This window comes from Pan troglodytes, chromosome 13, assembly GCF_028858775.2.
Source record: "Pan troglodytes isolate AG18354 chromosome 13, NHGRI_mPanTro3-v2.0_pri, whole genome shotgun sequence".
NCBI classification, from domain to species: Eukaryota; Metazoa; Chordata; class Mammalia; order Primates; family Hominidae; genus Pan; species Pan troglodytes.
In genome coordinates, this window is record NC_072411.2 from 14954609 (window position 1) to 14973024 (window position 18416).

Genomic DNA, 18416 nt, shown 5'->3' on the forward strand with positions numbered 1-18416 from the left:
CTTCCTACCTTTGCCAAAGCCGCCGCACATGGACCTTCTTAGGCAAATGAAGTTTCAAGATCTGTCCTCCATCCCATTCCCCGCCCTGCACTTCCTACCCTAGCCCACACTTAGAATTGCTTCTCCTAAGCTCTCTTTTATGGAAATATTTGTGATGGTACTGCCTAAGACACAGGCGTTGTTATCGCACACGCTTAACAGATTGGGAAATGGAGGCTTAGGGAATCAGGAAGGAAGACAGTTGGAGCAGAAATTAGGTAGGATTTGAACCCAGGTCATCTTGGCTTAAAATTCTGAGCTGCTTCAACAATTGCCATAGTATCTCTATGCTTGATGACTCAATCACCTGATATAAAGCGCTGCGAAGGTGACCTAACACATTTGGGCCAAATTGCTAGAATTAACCTTATTCATATAGTCACGACAGATCAATAGAAATATTACTTTGTCCTTGTCCTTATGTAATGTCAAAGATCGATGAAACCTCAGAAATGACCTGATGGTTCAGTGTCCCTAGGGGAATTTGCTACAAGTGAAATATTCCGGACCCCTTCTCCAAAGATTCCAAATCTAAGTCAGGGATAAGTCCACAAAGATTTACTTGTCTATAACCACCTCAGGTGAGCCCAGTGAGAAACTTCAGGAAAATCTTGGATAAATGTTAACCTAGTCCAGTTGCCTTATTTTATTTATTTTTAAAAAATCTTTTTCACTTAATATTTTTTTCTTCAGGTCAGATGGGTAATGTGCCCATTCCAGGGTGGCACATCTCACACACGTGCGTGAACACCCGATCATCTATGCTCATGAACTACAAAAGCATCGATTGCCTTATTTTATAGATGAAGAAAGTCACTTGAGATGTGAAGCTATTTAACTCACTGCTCTGTTGGTACCATTGGTACTAGGACTAAATTTAGGTCTCTGAACTCATAATCAAGTGGACTGATTCCTAAACTTTAGCCACAGACCCCAGAAATGCAGGTGTGTGGTAAGCATTATTAAAGGTTAAATAAATAACATGAGTCACACACGCAGTATTTATCAACAAGCACAGCAATGGCCTTTTGATTGAAAGTGGATCTGTTATTAGGCCTCCACTTGCCAGCTAGCCTAGCTCAGCTGGGGACACCAGAAGTCAGTTCAGGCCTAAAAGTAATCAAACTGAAGACTGGATGAAACTTCTAATGAAATCTTCAAACAGAACCTTCCCCAGAAGTCTAGTCTAGTTGTTCCAAACCAGACTAGTCTGGGTTGGAAATACCAACTTCAGGTTTTTAGAGTAAACATGTAAACAATGTCCTCTGTAGAAATGGACCTAAAACAAGCCTGATCTTTGGACCTCGTAAGGGATGCTATGTGTTTGGACAAGGTCTTGGATTTATCCAATCAAATGCTTACTTGAGTGGTTTTGTAGTAATTCCTTGTATGTGGTGAAAAGGCGGAGTGAACAAGAATCTCCAGATCAGAGATATGGGGGGGGGGGGACAGGAGAGTATAATAAATTCCCTCCTAATACACACTAGTACCATGTGGATGGCAGCTGTGAGCTCCTTGCACTTGGTGAAATGGTCATTTGGTGTGTGATACAGTACCTGCACCTCCATGCAAGACCGTAGACGTGGGGAGCCTCTACTTCCATCTGGGAGCATGCTATATTGCCTCTGTCAATAACTATCTCTATAAATTTTAAAGTTTCGGTTCAGATATAACTTTTGCATCCTTTATCTGTGGCTGTTGGTGTCTTTCCATCAATCATGTCCCATGGCCCTGTTGTGATAACCATGCACCCACAGTCCTCAGTTCATGTAAGCATACACAATGAATAGTAATGAAGATCATGCTTTGGACATGCCACTTCTATTTCTGCAAGTCTCTATAAATCCAAGGCAAGGTCCTAAGGTGCCTGCAGGTGCCCCACAGAATTCTCTTCTGAAGCCAGTTCTTCAGCCTCCATATCTATTTAGTCTTTGTTTCATCCTTCTCTGCCCTCTTGATGTTGTTAGTCTATTTAACAGGCATCTATTATTTAGGCATCTAAGCCTCCATTCCATCTGGAAAGCTGTCTACGCTTTTGTGAAGACCTGGATGATCCCTGTCCACTGCCCACAGTCAAGGGTGAGGGGCGGCTCAGCAGGCACATCCCTGCTCTTACCTGCTGCCTCCTTTCCCTGCTTGTTGGTTGATTGTGCTCAGTGCCCATCGAGGTAGGGCTCCAGCATGCCCTGATGTCCGCAATTCTCTCAACCAAGACTTCAGCACAGCACAAGGAGTGTTTCGGTTTGTTTTTTGTTTGTTTGTTTTTGAGATGGAGTTTTGCTCTTGATGCCTAGGCTGGAGTGCTATGGCATGATCTCAGCTTATTGCAACTTCTGCCTCCCAGGTTCAAGCGATTCTCCTGCCTCAGCCTCCTGAGTAGCTGGGATTACAGGTGCCTGCCACCACGCCTGGCTAATTTTTTGTATTTTTAGTAGAAACGGGGTTTCACCATGTTGGCCAGGCTGGTCTCGAGTTCTTGATCTCAGGTGATCCACCCGCTTCAGCCTCCCAAAGTGCTGGGATTGCAGGCATGAGCCACCACGCTCGGCCAGCACGAGGAGTTTTGAGGTATATTTAAAACCAAAAAGAACTAATACAGGTGCTCACAGAATCAACTGTAACATGATTTTATCTAAAAATCTGCCCTTTTCAATTCCAACATTTGATTTTCGGGCAAATCAGTTATTTCTTATGAAATTAAAAACTGAATTCTCATAGGATTTCAGAAATGACTCTGATTTCAAAGTGCAAACTGCTTGAAAGCCTGAACTAACCACTTAACATGAACTACATCCCAAAACTCTAATTCAGAAATATTATGTTATCTCCTTTGTAAAAATCTTCCTGTGGTGTGGTACTTAGCACTGGGGTCACTTCTGACCACCAATATGGAGAAATGAAACATTTTTTTATGTGATTATCTTCTTTTCCTCATCCTTGCTCTTAAGCGCTAAGTTTCTCTTTGATGCCCTGTTTATTTTAGATCATTTTCCAAGTCTTTTAATGTTTTCTAATCCTGCCCCTGCCCTCCTTATGTGACTATCTAAAACAAAACAAAACAAAGCCCACCTAATTCATATTAAAATGTATTGCAGACAAACGACTTACCCATATATCAAGGAATTATTATAGAATAAAATATATAAACATAAACAACTCAGATCTGGTAGTCTTGGATGGATGATAAGGCATTATTTTGATTTTATGTGGCCTGAAATGATTATTGTGAGCACTAATGATCATTTTTCTAATATTGGGTGACAACATGATTACTTGGTTTTGTTGTATGCATCGTAAACAGATCCTTTAAAAAGCAAAACCATGCACTGACAAAGTGAATTAGACAGTTTGTAAGTATGAAAATAAAGAAACATTTATATAGCTTAAAATATCCCTAGTAAAGAGCCTATTTCTGAGAGAAGGGTAAAAATTTTTGAGAACAGAATTCTTTGAAAAACATAATCGTGCTAGGGAGGAAAGATGCCAGATTCTCCGGAATTTTTGAACTCAGATATAAACTGACTGATCTAAATATAGGGAGTTACTTTGTAAATTGAAAATGCATTAGGACATGTTACCCCCACTCCCATGGGAATGCCTTGTCTGGAATAGATGTGCATAGGGCCATATTTTGTTTGGTTTGAAAGGAGCGTGAAGATTGAAGGGCATTTTGGTCCTGCTTTGATTATTGTAATGCCAACACACTTTTGTTTGATGCAAGCCTGGTGACTCCTGGCGAGAAGGGAATTATGCTTGTGGAATGAGAGATTTTCTGGATGAAGAAAAGAACATGACAGTCTCAGTTTTCTGTCACATTCTGAATTAAATGTAAAAATACATGTTTGTCCTTCCTAGAATGCTGCATCAACTCCAGGTGATTTAGATACAGTTTAGAGAAGACCCTTCAAATGCCAATGACCTTCCAGAATGCATTACATCTTAATTTAGAGTAACACTAGCAGACATGGAGAAAAATTAGTTGGGTTTACAAAATAACCAAACCAGGTTACTGGGATCCTGATGGGCAACAAAAAGCCCTGGCTTTGCCTTCATCTTAGTTTACACAACACACTCCAGTTTCATGGATCTATAAATACCATTTGACTTTCTCAAATAATAAATTAGCGGCTCCCAAGAGGAAATGAAAATAAAAAAAGTCAAGTGATTCTTTTGCCTCAGCATCCTGAGTAGCTGGGATTACAGGCATACGCCACCACACCCGGCTAATTTTGTATTTTTAGTAGAGATGGGGTTTCTCCATGTTGGACAGGCTGGCCTCGAACTCCTGACCTTGGGTGATCCACCTCTCTCAGCCTCCCAAAGTGATGGGATTACAGGTATGAGTCACTGCGCTTAGCCTGAAAATTAAAAGATTTTGAAGCTTCTCATGGAGAAAGAATTATCAAAGTTCAAAGCTAGAAGGGGAAAAAAGAAACAATACATTGATTAGATGCAACTAGCACAGATCAGAACCAATTCTTGTTTAATTCTCACACCACCCTCCAGCTTCATGTTGCTATCCTCCTTTGGCCAATGAACCTGAAGGTCAGAGTGGATTTCCAAAAGTCACAGAGCTATTAAGCATTGCAGACGACCCTTCATTTTCTACTACCTCTGTCTGATAGGACGCAGAATTAAGAGACACTCCCAGGGCAGGGTCAAATATTTCCACCAGGACTGCTGAGAGCCTTGGTTTCCTCTAAAACAAATACACTGGCTTTTCACAGCCAAACAGACCTTGTATTCAGGGCTAAGAGATGAGTTCTCAGTATCTGTGTGGTCCCAAGCATACCGTTTTCTGGGTGGCCCACTCAACATGACAGAGTTTCCAGCGAAGTTTCTCTCCTTTAATTAAGTTCATTAGTTTTGTCTGGTAGTCTAGTTCTACCCTGTGGACTATTTATGGGGTCCTGGTTCCTGTCTAACTCTTTCCCCTATCTCATCCCCAAGGGACCCTAGGGCCTTTGCTTTGCTAATTCCCAACCACCCCCACATTTCCACTGAAGAGCTCAGAATATCTTGAGCCCTTGTCTGAGAACCTCAAATACCTGAATGTCTTCTCCTCCAATCTCTGTCATTTAGTCCACTATGCTTGAAAACTTCTTAATTCCTTTCAGAAAGTAAGACCATGCATGTTTGAACACTCTGACCTTTAGAAATTGCATCTTTATATCAAACCCAAATCCTTCTTCCTGTGGCTATTACCTAAGTGGTCCTGGTTCTTAAATTGACTTTTTTTTTCTTTTTCTGAAGGCTCACAGCAAGTAGGTGACCAAGTTAAGCGCCATTTCTTACAGCAAATGAAAAATATCTGGAATTGATTCAAGTTCCTAGGCTCAAGATGACATTCATTCATTTATGCAAAATACATTTTTTTGAGTGACTAATAGTACCCACTGTCCACATCAGTGGGCAAAAGCCATGAGAAATAAGTCTGATCTCTCTTCCCTAGGAAAAAACCTTTAAATCTTTAAAGAAGACAGTTATCTTTTGACCATTGAGTCATCTCCAGGCTTACAGGCTTCATGTATCTAGTTCTTTCTGTCTGTGGTATGACCTCTTCTTTTAGAGGAAGTCTCATTAGAATGTAAGTACCAAAAAGCTATGGACTGCATTGTGTTCCTCTTTACATACACTGTGGCTAGCAAATTGTTAATGCTTAATACGTAGCTTTAAAAATAATATGAATACATCATGATTATTTCTGGAACTCTTCTAATCTGAGCTGAAATTTGAACTGAGTCTCTTTTAGCTAGAATTTACAAACTTACTTCCTGAATGAAATGGAATCAGTGAAATAGAAATCATTTTACATTGAAAGGGTAAAGATTGATCATAACGTGATGTTTTAAGGAAACAACAACAAAATTAGAACATAAATGGTCTAATCAGGTCAGAAGTAGGCATTACAAGAAAAAGCAAGCTTACAACTGCAGGCAAATCAGAGATTCTGGGACACATAAGTATTAGGCTGATTTTGCATTGCTATAAAGAAATACCTGAGCCTGGGTAATTTATAAGAAAAGAGGTTTAATTGGCCCACAGTTTTGCAGGCTTTACAAGAAGCATGGTGCTGGCATCTGCTCAGCTTCTAGGGAGGCCTCAGGAAGCTTACAATCATGGCAGAAGGTGAAGGGGGAGCAGGCACATCATATGGCGAAAGCAGGAGCAAGAGAGAGAAGTGGGGGCGTGCCACACACTTTCACATGACCAGGTCTCACGAGAACATACTATTGTGCGGACAGCACCAAGGGGATGGTGCTAAACTGTTCATAAGAAATTCACTCCCATGATCCAATCACCTGCCACCGGGCCCCACCTCCAATACTGGGGATTACAATTCAACATGAGATTTGGGTAGGAACCAATACACAAACTATATCAATATCTAAAATAATCAATGAATCCAGGAGCTGGTTTTTTGAAAAGATCAACAAAATGATAGACTGCTACCAAGACTAATAAAGAAGAAAAGAGAGAAGAATCAAATAGACGCAATAAAAAATGATAAAGGGGATATCACCACCGATCCCACAGAAATACAAACTACCATCAGAGAATACTATAAACACCTCTACGCAAATAAACTACAAAATCTGGAAGAAATGAATAAATTCCTCAACACATACACGCTCCCAAGACTAAACCAGGAAGAAGTTGAAACTCTGAATAGACCGATAACAGGCTCTGAAATTGAGGCCATAATTAATAGCCTACCAACCAAAAAAAGTCCAGGACCAGACGGATTCACAACCAAATTCTACTAGAGGTACAAGGAGGAGCTGGTACCATTCCTTCTGAAACTATTCTAATCAATAGAAAAAGAGGGAATCCTCCCTAACTCTTTTCATGAGGCCAGCATCATCCTGATACCAAAGCCTGGCAGAGACACAACAAAAAGAATTTTAGACCAATATCCCTGATGAACACTGATGCAAAAATCCTCAATAAAATAGTGGCAAACCGAATCCACCAGCACATCAAAAAGCTTATCCACCATGATCAAGTGGGCTTCATCCCTGGGATGCAAGGCTGGTTCAACATATGCAAATCAATAAATGTAATCCAGCATATAAACAGAACCAAAGACAAAAACCACATGATTATCTCAATAGATGCAGAAAAGGCCTTTGGCAAAATTCAACAACCCTTCATGCTAAAAACTCTCAATAAATTAGGTATTGATGGGATATATCTCAAAATAATAAAATGGGATATATCTATGACAAACCCACAGCCAATATCATACTGAATGGGCAAAAACTGGAAGCATTCCCTTTGAAAACTGGCACAAGACAGGGGTGCCCTCTCTCACCACTGCTATTCAACATAGTGTTAGAAGTTCTGGCCAGGGCAATCAGACAGGAGAAAGAAATAAAGGGTATTCAATTAGGAAAAGAGGAAGTCAAATTGTCCCTGTTTGCAGATGACATGATTGTATATCTAGAAAATCCGATCGTCTCAGCCCAAAATCTCCTTAAGCTGATAAGCAACTTCAGCAAAGTCTCAGGATACAAAATCAATGTACAAAAATCACAAGCATTCTTATACACCAATAACAGACAAGCAGAGAGCCAAATCCTGAGTGAACTCCCATTCATAATTGCTTCAAGAGAATAAAATACCTAGGAATCCAACTTAAAAGGGCTGTGAAGGACCTCTTCAAGGAGAACTACAAACCACTGCTCAATGAAATAAAAGAGGATACAAACAAATGGAAGAATATTCCATGCTCATGGGTAGGAAGAATCAATATCATAAAAATGGCCATACTGCCCAAGGTAATTTATAGATTCAATGCCATCCCCATCAAGTTACCAATGACTTTCTTCACAGAATTGGAAAAAACTACTTTAAAGTTCATATGGAACCAAAAAAGAGCCTGCATCGCCAAGTCAATCCTAAGCCAAAAGAACAAAGCTGGAGGCATCATGCTACCTGACTTCAAACTATACTACAAGGCTACAGTAACCAAAACAGCATGGTACTGGTACCAAAACAGAGATACAGACCAATGGAACAGAACAGAGCCCTCAGAAATAATGCCACATATCTACAACTATCTGATCTTTGAGAAATCTGACAAAAACAAGCAATGGGGAAAGGATTCCCTGTTTAATAAATGATTCTGGGAAACCTGGCTAGCCATATGTAGAAAGCTGAAACTGGATCCCTTCCTTACACCTTATACAAAAATTAATTCAAGATGGATTAAAGACTTACACGTTAGACCTAAAACCATAAAAACCCTAGAAGAAAAACTACGCAATACCATTCAGGACATAGGCTTGGGCAAGGACTTCACGTCTAAAACACCAAAAGCAATGGCAACAAAAGCCAAAATTGACAAATGGGATCTCATTAAACTAAAGAGCTTCTGCACAGCAAAAGAAACTACCATCAGAGTGAACAGGCAAACTACAGAATGGGAGAAAATTTTTGCAATCTACTCACCTGACAAAGGGCTAATGTCTAGAATCTACAATGAACTCAAACAAATTTACAAGAAAAAAACAACCGCATCAACAAGTGGGCAAAGGATATGAAGAGACACTTCCCAAAAGAAGACATTTATGCAGCCAACAGACACATGGAAAAATGCTCATCATCACTGGCCATCAGAGAAATGCAAATCAAAACCACAATGAGATACCATCTCACACCTGTTAGAATGGCAATCATTAAAAAGTCAGGAAACAACAGGTGCTGGAGAGGATGTGGAGAAATAGGAATATTTTTACACTGTTGGTGGGACTGTAAACTAGTTCAACCATTGTGGAAGTCAGTGTGGCGATTCCTCAGGGATCTAGAACTAGAAATACCATTTGACCCAGCCATTCCATTACTGGGTATGTACCCAAAGGACTCTAAATCATGCTGCTATAAAGACACATGCACATATATGTTTATTGCGGCACTATTCACAATAGCAAAGACTTGGAGCCAAGCCAAATGTCCAACAATGATAGACTGGATTAAGAAAATGTGGCACATATACACCATGGAATACTATGCAGCCATAAAAAATGATGAGTTTATGTCCTTTGTAGGGACATGGATGAAGCTGGAAACCATCATTCTCAGCAAACTATCGCAAGGACAAAAAAACCAAACACCGCACGTTCTCACTCATAGGTGGGAACTGAACAATGAGAACACATGGACACAGGAAGGGGAACATCACACTCTGGGGACTGTTGTGGGGTGGGGGGAGGGGGGAGGGATAGCATTAGGAGATATACCTAATGTAAATGACGAGTTAATAGGTGCAGCACACCAACATGGCACATGTATACATATGTAACTAACCTGCACGTTGTGTACATGTACCCTAAAACTAAAGTATAATAAAAAAAAGAATTAAGGATATCAGGAGCTTTAGGTTTATTTATTCAAATGAAGAATTTCCCAGAAGGTGATTTGATTCTTAGCAGCAGCATAGCTTAAAGCTCTCACCAGTAGAACCCACCATTTTCCTATGGATATTTTTCAAATATGTATTTAGGTTTTTTTGGGTTTTTTTTTTTTGGGAAATGGAGTCTCTCTCTGTCGCCCAGGCTGGAGTGCAGTGGCGTGATCTTGGCTTACTGCAAGCTCTGTCTCGCGGGTTCACACCATTCTCCTGCCTCAGCCTCCCAAGTACGCATTTAGGTTTTTACCTTTGAACTCCTAGAACTTTGTGCCAATGCCAATTAGTTATGAATTTTCTTTTGTACTATCCTCTGGCATCTCTTAAACTATCATTTCCTTTGTTTGTGATATTTTACTTTTCTTGCATGTATTCTTTGTTTCTTTAAGCAGAGTAAAGTCATTTTTTGTAAGAAGTGCAATGTCTTTCACTTCTTTATGTATCTCATGAAGTCCGTAAGAATGCTATTCTACTAGTCAGACCGGGCAAACATGCTGTGACACGTAGACTCACCGATACGTATTGGCTGAAATGTAACAGAAGTTTAGATCTTACTCACTTAACCAAGGCTGGCATTCTTGTTCCTGTTCATGAACAGCTTTTCGCCACGTGTAGACTCAGAGCCAGCTCCTCTCAGTGTGTGGTTCTTCCTATCTTAGGATTTTGTGGTTTTCTACATCGAGCTTGGAGAAGCTGGAAGAGCCTGAAGAGCCAACTGGTCCTTTTTTTTTCTTTTTTTTGAGATGGAATCTTGCAATCTCAGCTCACTGCAACCTCCGCCTCCCGGGTTCAAATGATTCTCCTGCCTCAGCCTCCCAAGTAGCTGCGATTACAGGTGCCCGCCACCACCCCTGGCTAATTTTTGTAATTTTAGTAGAGACAGGGTTTCACCATGTTGGCCAGGCTGGTCTTGAACTCCTGACCTCATGATCCACCTGCCTCAGCCTCCCAAAGTTCTGGGATTACAGGTGTGAGCCACTGCGCCTGACCCATGGTCCTATTCTTAAGACTTCGCTTACAAATGCAAACATTATTTCCAGTCAGTGTTATTGGAGAGATGAGTCATATGGCCACACTAGAGGCATAGGAGACTGGGGATGTGATACAGTCCTATCCTGGGCAATCATTTCCTAGACACAGATTTATACCCTGAAATACAAAACTGGATTTTGATGGACAGCTAGCTATCTCTGCTAAGCACAAAGTCGAGTTTAACAAATATTTGTTGATCTATTTATATTAGCGGTAAAGATCAAATTGCTTTTATTTCTCCTTGGAACAGTGCTATTAAATATCTCGGAAATTTTAGAAAACTCTGTAATGATGTGCAGTAGATTATGCATTTCTTCAACAATGATTTGAAAGATTGCTGATGTTTATCTAGGGAGATGTGAAGCAATTTAATATTATTAATTACTAACAAACGGATAAGATTTACAAGAATTGTCAAAGCTTAAAGCTCCAAATAATCATTTCTCACACAAGAAAATTTATTATGCCATTATGCTTATTTCTATCAGCATTCCTATAGTGCGATCACTGTTTGCTATTAAATTTTTATTGCACATTTAATTTATCTTTCCCTCTAGTGGGGAAACATACTAGAGAATTCATTTGACACTAGTATCATCTCCCCTTCTTTTTTTTCTCACCACTTCTGCACCCCCTGAAATAGATAGGAATATATTTGTATCTTGGTATTAATTTTACAAGAGCTGAAGAGAACAACGCCTACTGCTGCTGGAAGGGAATTACCCAGCCCGAATTAGCTTTATGAAGAACCAAGTGGACTTCTGTTATAAATACCCACTTTCGGTGGTTGATAAAGAATTCTGGGAAAAAATCCATTTATAAGCTAAAGCTTGGTTTTCAGCGATTAAAACAGAAAGCAATTTTGGTTTTCAAGTATTAAAGGCAGACTGCTTGTTAAAAGTTGGGGTCGGGGGGCTATTTAGTTTATAAAGTGCTGTATTGAAAATGACGTTTTATGTTTCTGAAGGTATGCGTTTTATGTGCAAAGCTTAACAAACTTGTTCCCCATCCCACTCCCTACCCCAAGAGTTGAATCAGGAGGAAAACAGTGATATAGGATCTGAAAACGCGTTTGTTGTCACCAAGGCCTTTCTCTTAACAGGGCCAGATTCAAGGGAAACACGATCAGCCCTGATACAGTGGAAGCCTTCTCTTGATTTTCAGAAAGATTTCTAGCTCTTGGGCCTAATTCACTAAGACAGAAGTCAGATTGTGTTATTGATTAATCTGAAGCTTTAGTCTCTCACAGGATTTGATAACACACCGCAACTGTTTTCTTCACACTGAACAACTACCAACGTTTTGTTTGTATTTTGGGTAAGAGGCTGAACTTGACAAAATATCAATGATCCCATTTCTAGTGCCTCAGTGAGGCTATATTTTTTCCTTTGACTTAACAGTGCGGCCTGAACATCTGGTCTGCTGAACTCAGGAGGGAGTGCATAGAAGTCTTACCTCTCCCGGGAAGAATCTGCGAATCCTTCAAAGAGTTGTCATTACAACTTCAATACACCCTTATTGTCTACTCCTCTAAGAGCACTTTTCCCCTCCATCCCACCCTATGTATTTCATCTACATATTTGCCAATGACTATGTTTGTCTGTTTCCTTACAGACATTGACACGAATGCCCTGAAAGACAATGAAATTAACGGTCCAGAAGAACTAGGATTTAGAGCTGAAATTTACAGAGTTTCCACAGTGGATAGTAGATCAATCAGGGCTTTAGGTGTTGCTGAGTAATTTTTCCAACTTTCTGTTGCTACCTGGATGTAACAGCCAGATGAGGAAGAGTGACAGCCCCACCAAAATTGAGCTGCCTTCCTTACTCACCTTCTGACATCACCGTCCTGGAACCTCATGCATTACCTTCAGCCTTGGCACATTATCTGCCTGGCTTCTGCATTGGCCATGGCATACTCATGCAGCCATACGCTCTAAAGTCTCCTGTCAGCCTCGGAACCACCAGTGGGGCAAGCTCTCCCTTCCATTACTGATTGCTATAGTATTAATAGAATGCCTGGGCTCCTGGCATCCCTGGCCTAAGGGACTATACCTCTCTCCACGACCCGGTGCTTAGTAGGTGCTCAATAAATGTTGTCTCCATGTTGTTTAGCACTTGGATTGATCTGTTCCAAAGGCGCCAGCCCCTTCCCTTGAACTGATTTCCAAGTTTCCTCCGCTGTGTGAGAATTAACAATAGCAATGCCATTTTTCTACCTTGGTGACTGTGTTTCCTACCTTGGTGACAGTGTTCCCAAAAACAAAGCAAAGGTCAACCTCACTCATACCTTTAACAGAGCGTAAGAACCCTGACCACAACAAAGCCTGACTGGCCCTGACTGCATCCCTCCCCAGCCCCTTATGGTTCCAGCCTGCCAGCGCTTCCCCAACCCCTCCCCTATAGAAACTGGATTATAAAAACCTCAGCTTACAGCCAATCAGGATCTCAGCCAGATTCCTGGCTGGGAATCCTCACAGGCTTATTCTTGTAAATACACCTATTTGGCCATTGAGTTGCCTTGTCTCTCATTTCCTTCCTTTAAAAATCTCCCTAACACTCTGAGATTTTTCAAGACAGACAGACACACACATACACACACACACACACACACACACACACACACATCAGTCTTAAAACTTCCCACTGGTTATAAGTAACTGCAGTGTATTCGGACTAGTTCAAAGTAAAGGCGATGATAGGGAAGGAGGTGATTGGTTTAAGAGGAGAACCAGCCACACAAAGGGGCAGGAAGTGGAGAACCAGCCACACAAAGGGGCAGGAAGTGGTGAACCAGCCACACAAAGGGGCAGGAAGTGGTGAACCAGCCACACAAAGGGGCAGGAAGTGGTGAACCAGCCACACAAAGGGGCAGGAAGTGGTGAACCAGCCACACAAAGGGGCAGGAAGTGGTGCATCCATAGCGGAGCCTACTCTCTCCATCGTCCATGGGGCCTGGGAACTCCCTTCACAGGCTTTCTCAACACATTTGTTTCTTTTCTTCTCTGAAGACCATCTCTCTCTCTCTCTCTCTCTCTCTCTCTCTCAAGCACACCCTCTCTGCTTCTCAATTAATTTAACTTGCAAGTAACTTTCGTTTGCGTAATACTGCCTGAAGCCTCGACTCTATACATGAATGTTTGGCTCAAATACACTTCATCAACTGTGTTCAGTTTTTATGTCCTTTTGTTCAAATGGTTAAATTCAGGCAATGCCGCAAATCTGTCACATGCCAACTGACAGTCTTCTGTATTGAGGACCAGTTAAAATTCACTGATATTATGAAACTAGTACTGTCATTTACTAGGAATAGGTGATTTACTTTCTTATTCATTTATTTATTATTAAATTTAAATCATGAATAGTTCCATTAGTTTAAAATTTATAAAATAAAAATAATAAGCACAGAAAGCAGGAAAGATTTTTACCAATGTTTTCAAGTGGAAACAAAATAAAAGAATTTTTTTTCTGTTTTTCATGTTTCTGAACAATTTTCCTGGGTAAAATGTAATTTATATTCTGAATTTAAATTAGCTATACAATTTGTATAATAGAAAATGTTTTTCTCTTCTTTTCTAAATAAATGTAGAATAAATATTTAAGGAATATTGATTGGAAAGGCCATTGAATGACAACTGTTCTCAGAGTGCCTGCATCTCTTATGCTGGCCACGGCTCCCTTGACCCTCAGAGCAAGTTCTGCCACCACATTATCTCCAAAAGCTGTGTTCAGGAATTTGTCCAGCTTCCCAGGTAAGGGCATTTAACCTCGGCTGCACTGGACTACTGGCTGTGTCTGTCCCCTGGTGAAGGGAAGCCTTGGATGGAAGAGCGGCTGTCACAAAGAGGGGCAGGACAGGCATCGGAAGCAGCATTTGTCTTTGCCTCTTTGTCTCTCTGCCAGGATGATAACTGGCAACCACGTAGCCACAGAGGACAAGAGACCCCTGCATCTGAGCAGAGGCTGATCCTTTACTAGGCTGTTTTGCTTTTTAATTTGATTTCCTCCCAGCAAGCCACTTCCCTGCAGTCATGTAATGCCATTCTGATTTGGTTTGGCAGCGTTAATCTAAGGAACATGTTTAATAGCTCAGGCATGGTTATTTGCATGATTTTTTTTTTTTTTTTTCTGATAGCCGCTGTTCCTTTTTAACACTGGGGTCCTTGAGGTTGCCAAGGCCTTGCTTTAGCCTGGAGCCCAGATTTCTCCATGGAGCTGCTCTGTGTCTGCCGTTGCTACTCACCCTGTATTGTGCACTTGGAGGTGTTCTAATTCAGGACAACTGTCTGCTCTCAGTGAGGAATTAATGCATGTGGCCCGACAGTGGAAGGCAGCAGCACCTCTCGGCAAGCTGTTTTCCTTGCTAACTCATTGTATGCCTGTGGGTCAGATTCCTTCATTCCCCAGGGCAGTGATTCTCCAGGCGGGACCTGTCTCAGTGTCTAAGTGATGGATTGCATTGTTTGAAAATTCGTGGCCGAAGCTGCTGTCAGATGTACTGAGAGCAACTGTCATTGTGGAGGGAGAGCGAGCAAAGGGCTCACCTTAGAAGCTGTACGCTTTCCTTTCCAGATTTTGCGTCACTTGCTATTAGCATCAACAGCCCATGTCCATAGAACCTCTGCCTCTCTTGACTTCCCTGATTCTGTCCAAGGCTATCCAAGCAGCAGTTCATACATGCAGTCTTGCTGCCCTCTTTAATTTTCCGCTTTCCCACAGACTTAGTACCTATAGTCACCCTCAATTTCTTCTGTACAGCACTACTCTCTGTACAGCGTTCCCTTCCTTAGCTAGAGTCTTCATCCCACCTAGCAAGCACTGAAATCTAACAGTGGGGAGCCAGGAAGAGGACATTTTTATGCAAATAAGTAAATATCTACACTTCATTTACAGTGTGACTCTGAAATAAAGTCTTTTTACCTAAAGGAAGTGAGTCAAACTATTTTCACAACTAGTCCTGCATTGATTTCTCTGATGATTTGCATGGGGGTTTCTCGGGGCACTGCTACTGGGTACAGAAGTTCTTATCACTTGTAATTCCTCAAAACTTGAAGCATGCCCACGAGAAATTCGGTATAGGAGAATAAAATAAAACAGACAACAAAGAGAGGATCATTAAAATGCAAATCCCAGCTGCTCTATAGGGTTCATTTTGTCTCATCTTCTCTGTGAAACCTTCATCTACTGCTCTAGCTCCATACACCGATAGGGTCCTCTTTAATGTCTACAGATCCTACAACTGTTCTGTGAAATATGTGACTAAAATTTGTACAGTGTTAGGTCAGTTTCTGGGTCTTTAAAAACTGCAAGCTTTTTCTCTAAATTGGGATGAAAACCAAACTCTATAGTATTTAAAGAGGCTTATTCTGAGCCCGTATGAGTGACCATGACCCAAGAAAGAGTTTCAAGCCATCCTGAGAAAGTTGCCTAAGGTGGTCGGGTTACACTTTGGTTTTATATAATTTAGGGAGACAGAAATTGTAGGTAAAATCATAAATCAATATGCAGAAGCTATATAGTGGTTCAGCCTGAAGAGGAGGGATATCTTGAAGGGGCGGATGTGAGGTCATTAAGTGGATTCAAAGATTTTCTGATTGGCAGTTGTTGGAAGAGTTAAGCTTTGTCTAAAGACTTGAAATCAGTAGGAAGAAATGTTTTAATTAAGATAAAAGAGGGTGTCAAGGCCAAGGTTCTTGTTCTGAAGCCTCCAGTTAGCAGCTTTCGGAGAGAATAGATGGTAAATGTCTCTTTTTAGAACTTAAATGTGTCAAACTCTCATTTAATTTCTCCTAGCTCTGGGAAAGGTCCGGAAAGGGAAATTCTGGCTGCATTAATGGAGATTCTCTACAGATCCAAATTTCCTCCTAAAAAGATCACTTTGAAGAGCGATTTCAAAATATGTCAAAGAATATATTTTGGAGTAAAATATTTTGATTTCCTTTAGAGTCTGCTGTCTGTCACATGATGCTATACTAAAGTCATGATGGAATTTGGTATTTTATTTCTACAAAGAGTCTATGTGGTCAGTCTTATGATCTCTGTTTTAATGTTAATGCTGGTCAGTTGTACCTAAACTCCAAACAGAGGGGCTATAATGAGGCGTGTCCAACCTCCCCTCGCTGTCATGGCTGGAAATTTAGTTTTTTCAAGTTTCTCTTGGGTCCCCTTGGCCAAGGGTTCATTCAGTCATTTGGGGGGGCTTCAGATTTTATTTTTGGTTTATAGGGTGTCAGGGCCTTTGGGGTGAAGGCCATGTCTTATCTGGAAAATGCCTAAAAATGGAGTAGACTGGGCCTTGAGCAGTTTTTCAGAGGTTCAGTTGCAAACTCTAAAGCAAGCATGAGAAAAAGCACATTATTGGAGTAAGTATGATTGATGTTGTTATGAAGAGTATTATTGATTTATTCGCATCTGCAAATCATTCTAGAAAGAGAATTGAGACAGCTTATCTTATCTATCTTTCTATCTGCATGCATACAATAGGATAAATGGAGAAAATAAACGTGAGGAAATGGCAGCAACGGGAAAATGAAATCAGGAAAATAGGATAAATAGAGAGGTTTGATAACACATAATGAACACCATAGGACACTATTCAACTGCTGGAGAGGAGCCCCAAATTTGGTTGTAAATTTACCAGCAGCCACAACAAAGGGGAAACACAATCTGTGGCAAAAATTATGGGGCCTGTAAATTGAAAACTCAGCTAAGGCAGGAAAACCTGTTCTTTCTGGTTCGGTGAGTCCAGTGACCCAAGACTCACAGACTCGTGATTCCTGAGAAGAGGCACTGACTTGCTGCTGTGCACAATGTCATTGCACACATTTTTAAAAAGAGTCAAGGTTCTCATAGCATCCCCCAAGGCAGGCTAGTGGCATGCACTTCAACAGACGTAGTTCAATGAGGCTCAAAACTGTACATCATGCAGTAGTATTTCTCTTGAACTGAGAGTGCAGAAGTGCTATGTTGTTTGTATATCAGTGTTGCAGGACCTTCTCCTTAATTCAGCTAAAAACAGGGTCCTTGTCACCTGACCATGAAGATTAGGCTTGAAGACACTTTGAAGGGTGAGAAGGGCAGGGTTTATTGGGTGAAAAGGAAAAAAAAGGGAAACAGGGATTCTCAGCAAAACGAGAGTCCTGATTGAATCCCAGGGACCACCTCGGAACGGGAGGGGCCAGGCTCCTCCCCACTGCAAACAGCAGAAACTTCTGGAGGCTCCACCCCTGTGTGCACTCCTCTCAGTGTGCAGGCTGGTTGGAAGTTCTTCCAGGAAGCCCTTGTTACTTGGCTGTCTCATCAGTAAGCACTGGTAATCCATCCAGTGAAAGCAGTTTTGACAAACTGTCACTAAACTTACAGATGTGTACCTCAGAAGAAGATAATAAAATCTCTCTGAAAGAGGAAATCTGAATATGTAAATATATAGGTAGGAAAAATAGCTCATTTGAAATTGTAAATGTTGTAAATATATAGGTAGGAAAAATAGCTCATTTGAAACAACTAAAAAGTGATTATAATATAAAGATTCATGACCACATCTTTCATACTAGCAAATGAGAAAAACAGGATCACATTTTATCTGTAACTGCATATCTAAAATCTCAAAGGAAAGAATAAAGAGGAGAAAATGCTTGCAGGTGTCTGTGAATCCACATCTAGGAAATAAGGTTAGGAGTTTTATTTGTTTTGTGTTGACAATATCTTGGTAGTGGTAGTGCTGGGTAGCTATCCCACCTCTCAGAATGCAGGTGTGGTAGGGGCTGGGAAAGGGGCACAACATGGAGAATATTCATGAACCAGGGTGGGCTGAGGGAAATAGGGTATTTGCTAAAGAGAAGGGGGAATAAGCCTGATGACAGGAGAGCGGGAGAGAAGGAGAGTGGGGAAAAAGGAGGAAGAGAACAGACAAAAAGAACGAGAAAGTCATGCACAA

General features: G+C 41.0%; 1 pseudogene; it reads right to left on the reverse strand.

Moving 5' to 3' along the window:
• Positions 1-731: 731 nt before the first annotated feature.
• Positions 732-823, reverse strand: LOC112208530 (small nucleolar RNA U13; annotated as a pseudogene).
• Between the last annotated feature and the right edge of the window lie 17593 nt (positions 824-18416).